Source organism: Vulpes vulpes, unplaced genomic scaffold (genome assembly GCF_048418805.1).
Source record: "Vulpes vulpes isolate BD-2025 unplaced genomic scaffold, VulVul3 Bu000000675, whole genome shotgun sequence".
NCBI classification, from domain to species: domain Eukaryota; kingdom Metazoa; phylum Chordata; class Mammalia; order Carnivora; family Canidae; genus Vulpes; species Vulpes vulpes.
The window spans coordinates 130,502-135,950 of NW_027325684.1; the positions used below are offsets into that span (position 1 = coordinate 130,502).

Sequence of the window (5,449 nt, forward strand, 5' to 3'; positions counted from 1 at the left end):
TATTTTTTATTTGTATATATGTATATTTAGAAATGTTTACCACAATAAGTTTAGCTAACATCCGTCTTCTTACACAGTTGCAATCTTTTTTCTTATGCTGAGAATTTTTAACAGATATCTTTGCAATTTTTTTTTTTTTTTTTTTTTTTTTTTTTTTTTTTTTACTGTTATGTTCAACTTTACTTACAGGATGTTAAATCCTTAGAACTAAGGTATCCCCCAGAAAAAGATGAATGGAAACATCGATTGCTTTTCAGACTTGATAGTTGCTGCTTCAAAAGGTGGTTTTATACAAACACTAAATTAAAAAAAAAAAATCTTTAGAACACAATGAATCGCTTTTATTTCGGTATGCATCCACATCTCAGCATTTAGTGGTCCTGAACAGAAAAGTGGAAAAACGCAGCAATTTGCCAGGAAGTCAAGCCCGCCAATTTCGGGGATCTGCTGTGCACACTGAGTTCTTTCTCGATCCCTGCTGAGGACCATGAGACGCAGCAGCACCAAAACCAAAGTATGCACCGAATCCAAGGTTCTTTTCGTTCCAGTTGTCAGATTCCAAACTAGACTCAAATGGATTGTAAGATGACCACATGAGAACCCTGTTTAAAACTTCTTCAATTGTTAAAAGCAAAAGCAATTACAGGAAAAGAAAACAATTCATTCAGAGGGATCGTGTGTGCTTACAAGTGTCTTCTGTGGCCTTTCTCCAAGTTTTACCACCAAGCACTTTGAGAGCTGGCAGGTCTGAATACCCCTGGTGACTGTTCTTTTCACTTTATCAAAACCTGAGCTAAAAAACGGCATCAGCTGATGATGACAGCAGAGGGTGGCAGGGCTGAGGACCCAATATTCATTCCCAGGCTGGTGGAGAGTGAGTAAATGTGGTTCCAAACTAAACGAGGGAAGTCAGAGACTCTTTCCAACCTTACCTGATGGCTTCTGGCCAAAGCAAGGAAGTATTGGGTTGTGATGGTGCAAAAAGGGACTTGAGGAGGAAGGAAAAAGCAGCACCCCTCGATTAAGGTGGGGGAGAAGATATGGGGAAAGCCCTGAATTCCTCACCAAAGGCCAATTTCAGAGGGGAGCAGAGGGGGTTACAATCTATGCTTCGGCCGAGGGTGGTCATGGGAAGTGGAGAAAGGATGATGGCTTGGAGGGGGGAGGGCATCATTTAAGACTTAAAAAAAAAAAAACCAGGGGTGCAGCTGGAGCACCCCTGCACACCCAACAGTAGTCCCACAGGCTGCGACCTGAAACCTTCACGCCTATTCTAGCAAGCCACCCCAAGCTGGAGGGCTGTTGCAGGGACAGAGGGGTGAGTGGGTGGAGGGAGGGAGGGAGGCAGCAGGAGGAGAAGGGGAGAAGGCAGAGACCCCAGGCCATGTAATCAGCAGCAAGGTGATTGTGTGATGTGTCTTTTCACAGTTGAGTTAGATGTGCCCCACCGGTTATGATGGGAATCAATTTAAATATACTTTCTTGATCCCAGAAGTTCAACTATGTGGACAGTGGTTACACTTGACAGGATGATTTGTTATAGCACAACTTATATATTTCAAATGGACAAAAAATTAGTATCGTTTACAGTATCTTAAGATAAATTGCCTTTGAATGGGAGCTTCCTTTCCAGTACTTTTGAGGTCTACAAGACGTATCTAGAAAATGTACTACTGTGGAAAATGACTGCTTAAATCGAATGGGGGGGGAGGGGGGGCCTGTGGTTTCTCTTTTTGATTAATTGCTGTAACACTGTCCTTCGGGTGGCTGAGGGAGTTTCATGTTTTCTTTAGACATCATTAGGCGCCGGAGCTCTTGCAGGACAACTTTGATGCTATATGAATTCTGCCATTTTGCTAGCACGGATATGGCTCTTGGGTCCACCACTCCATTAGAACTATTAACTCCATTCATATTAATTTTTGTTACAAATCTTACAAAGGGGGGTGCTTCTGGGTATTTAGGTCCACATTCTATTTTAAGGCTGTATATTCGGTTTTCATAAATTGTTCTTGGAGGCCCAATTATCATCCCTGTCCATCTTGTAAGTGTCATGTCTTCATCATCTTCTAGACCCCAGCTAACTGTGCCATCTCCTACTCCTTTCTGGCCTTCTTCCAGTTCTTCCAACAGTCGAAAATCGCGAGGGACTTTTACTCCCGAGCCCGTGGTGGCTGCCATCTTGTGTCGCTGTCGCTCGAAGGCCCTCTTTGCAATTTTCAATCATGTAATACCTTATTAACCAAAGTCATCATATTATGTGAATATACATTTCCTTATTTTATTTCAATTCCAGGATAGTTCACATAAAGTGTTATATTAGTTTCAAGTGTACAATACAGTGATTCAACAATTCTATGCATCACTCTTCATCACAAGTGTATTCCTTAATCCCCATCTGCTGTTTCCCCATTGCCCCAGCCACCTCCACTCTGGTAGCTATCAATTTGTCTATTTAGTTAAAAATCTGTTCCTTAGTTTCTGCCACTCTCTTTTTTTTTTTCCTTTGCTCATTTGTTTTGTTTCTTAAATTCCCCTGATGAGTGAAATCATGTGTTATCTATATGGTATTTGTCTTTGACTGACTTAATTCACTTACCATTTTTCTCTCTAGATCTATCCATATCATTGCAAAAAACATGATTTCATTCTTTTTTATGGGTGAATAATATTCCATTACACACAGTGTGTGCCCGTGCAAGCATGCACACACACTACTTTTTTATCTATTCATTATTAGTGGGCACTGGGCTGCTTTCATAGTTTGGCTATTGTAAATAATGCTCCCACACACATTGGGGTGCCTGTATCCCTTTGAATTAGTGTTTTTGTATTTTGAGGGGTAAAAATCCAGTAGAGTGATTACTGGATCATAGGGCAGTTCTATTTTAAAGTTTTGAGGAAACTCCTTACTGTTTTCCACAGTGGCTGCACCAGTTTGCATTCCCATGAACAGTACATGAGTGTTGCTTTTTCTCCACATCCTAACCAACACCTGTTGTTTCTTGTGTTTTTTATTTTTGCCATTCTGATAGGTATGGGGTGGAATCTCATTTTGGTTTTGATTTGCATTTCCCTGATGATCAGTGATGCTGAGCATCGTTTTATATGTCTGTTGACCATCTGGTTGTTTTCTTTGGAGAAATGTCCATTCAAGTGATTTGCCCATTTTTAATTGGATTATTCATTTTTGGGGTGTTGAGTTGTGAAAGTATATATTCTGAATACTAACCCTTTATTGGACATGTTATTTGCAAAATATCTTCTCACATTCAGTAGGTTACCTTTTAGTTTTGTTGATTGTTTCCTTTGCCGTGCATAAGCTTTTTATTTTGATGTAGTATCAATAGTTTATTTTTGATTTTGTTTCTCTTGCCTCAGGATACATATCTAGAAAAATGTTGTTACAGCCAATGTCAGAAACATTATTGCCTGTGCTCTCCTCTAGGATTTTGATGGTTTCAGGACTCACAATTAGGTCTTTAATCTATTTGGAGTTTACTTTTATGTATGGTAAAAGAGAGTGATGCAGTTTCATAGTTTTGCATGCTGCTGTCCAGTTTTCCCAACACCATTCCTTGAAGAGATAATTCTTTTTTACCATTTGATATTCTTTCCTACTCTGTCAAAGATTAATTGACCATATAATTGTGGTTTTATTTTTGGTCTTTCTATCCTATTAATCTATGTGTCTATTTTTGTGTGACTATCATATTGTTTTGATTATTATAGCTCTGCAATATAACCTGAAGCCTGGGATTGTGATGCCTTCAGCTTTTTTTTCTTTTCTTTTTAAGATTTTATTTATTTATTCATGAGAGACACACAGAGAGAGGCAGAGACATAGGCAGAGGGAGAAGCAGGCGGTGAGCCTGATGTAGAACTCAATCCCAGGACCCAGGGATCAGGTCCTGGGTCAAAGTTAGATGTTCAACCACTGAGCCACCTAGGCATCCCAGCTTTGCTTTTCTTTTTTCAAAATTGCTCTGGCTATTAAGAGTCTTTTGTGATTCTATGTAAATTTTATGATGTTTTTGTTCTAGCTCTGTGAAAAATGCTGTTGGTGTTTTGATAGGCATTGCATTAACTATGTAGATTGTTTTGGGTAATATAGACATTTTTTTTTTATTTTTTTTTTATTTTTTTTTTATTATTATTATTATTTTTAATTAATTTTTATTGGTGTTCAATTTACCAACATACAGAAAAACACCCAGTGCTCATCCTGTCAAGTGTCCACCTCAGTGCCCGTCACCCATTCCCCTCCAACACCCGCCCTCCTCCCCCCTTCCACCACCCCTAGTTCGTTTCCCCGAGTTAGGAGTCTTTATGTTCTGTCTCCCTTCCTGATATTTCCCAACATTTCTTCTCCCTTCCTTTATATTCCCTTTCACTATTATTTATATTCCCCAAATGAATGAGAACATACACTGCTTGTCCTTCTCCGATTGACTTATTTCACTCAGCATAATACCCTCCAGTTCCATCCACGTTGAAGCAAATGGTGGGTATTTGTCGTTTCTAATCGCTGAGTAATATTCCATTGTATACATAAACCACATCTTCTTTATCCATTCATCTTTCGATGGACACCGAGGCTCCTTCCACAGTTTGGCTATTGTGGCCATTGCTGATAGAAACATCGGGGTGCAGGTGTCCCGACGTTTCGTTGCATCTGAATCTTTGGGGTAAATCCCCAACAGTGCAATTGCTGGGTCGTAGGGCAGGTCTATTTTTAACTCTTTGAGGAACCTCCACACAGTTTTCCAGAGTGGCTGCACCAGTTCACAGTCCCACCAACAGTGTAAGAGGGTTCCCTTTTCTCCGCATCCTCTCCAACATTTGTTGTTTCCTGCCTTGTTAATTTTCCCCATTCTCACTGGTGTGAGGTGGTATCTCATTGTGGTTTTGATTTGTATTTCCCTGATGGCAAGTGAAGCAGAGCACTTTCTCATGTGCATGTTGGCCATGTCCATGTCTTCCTCTGTGAGATTTCTCTTCATGTCTTTTGCCCATTTCATGATTGGATTGTTTGTTTCTTTGGTGTTGAGTTTAATAAGTTCTTTATAGATTTTGGAAACTAGCCCTTTATCTGATATGTCGTTTGCAAATATCCTCTCCCATTCTGTAGGTTGTCTTTTAGTTTTTTTGACTGTATCCTTTGCTGTGCAAAAGCTTCTTATCTTGATGAAGTCCCAATAGTTCATTTTTGCTTTTGTTTCTTTTGCCTTTGTGGATGTATCTTGCAAGAAGTTACTGTGGCCAAGTTCAAAAAGGGTGTTGCCTGTGTTCTCCTCTAGGATTTTGATGGACTCTTGTCTCACATTTAGATCTCTCATCCATTTTGAGTTTATCTTTGTGTATGGTGAAAGAGAGTGGTCCAGTTTCATTCTTCTGCATGTGGATGTCCAATTTTCCCAACACCATTTATTGAAGAGACTGTCTTTCT

General features: G+C 39.7%; 1 pseudogene; it reads right to left on the bottom strand.

The window, feature by feature from the left end:
* Positions 1–326: 326 nt before the first annotated feature.
* Positions 327–2,181, bottom strand: LOC140596605 (ubiquitin-conjugating enzyme E2 variant 1 pseudogene; annotated as a pseudogene).
* Positions 2,182–5,449: the final 3,268 nt, after the last annotated feature.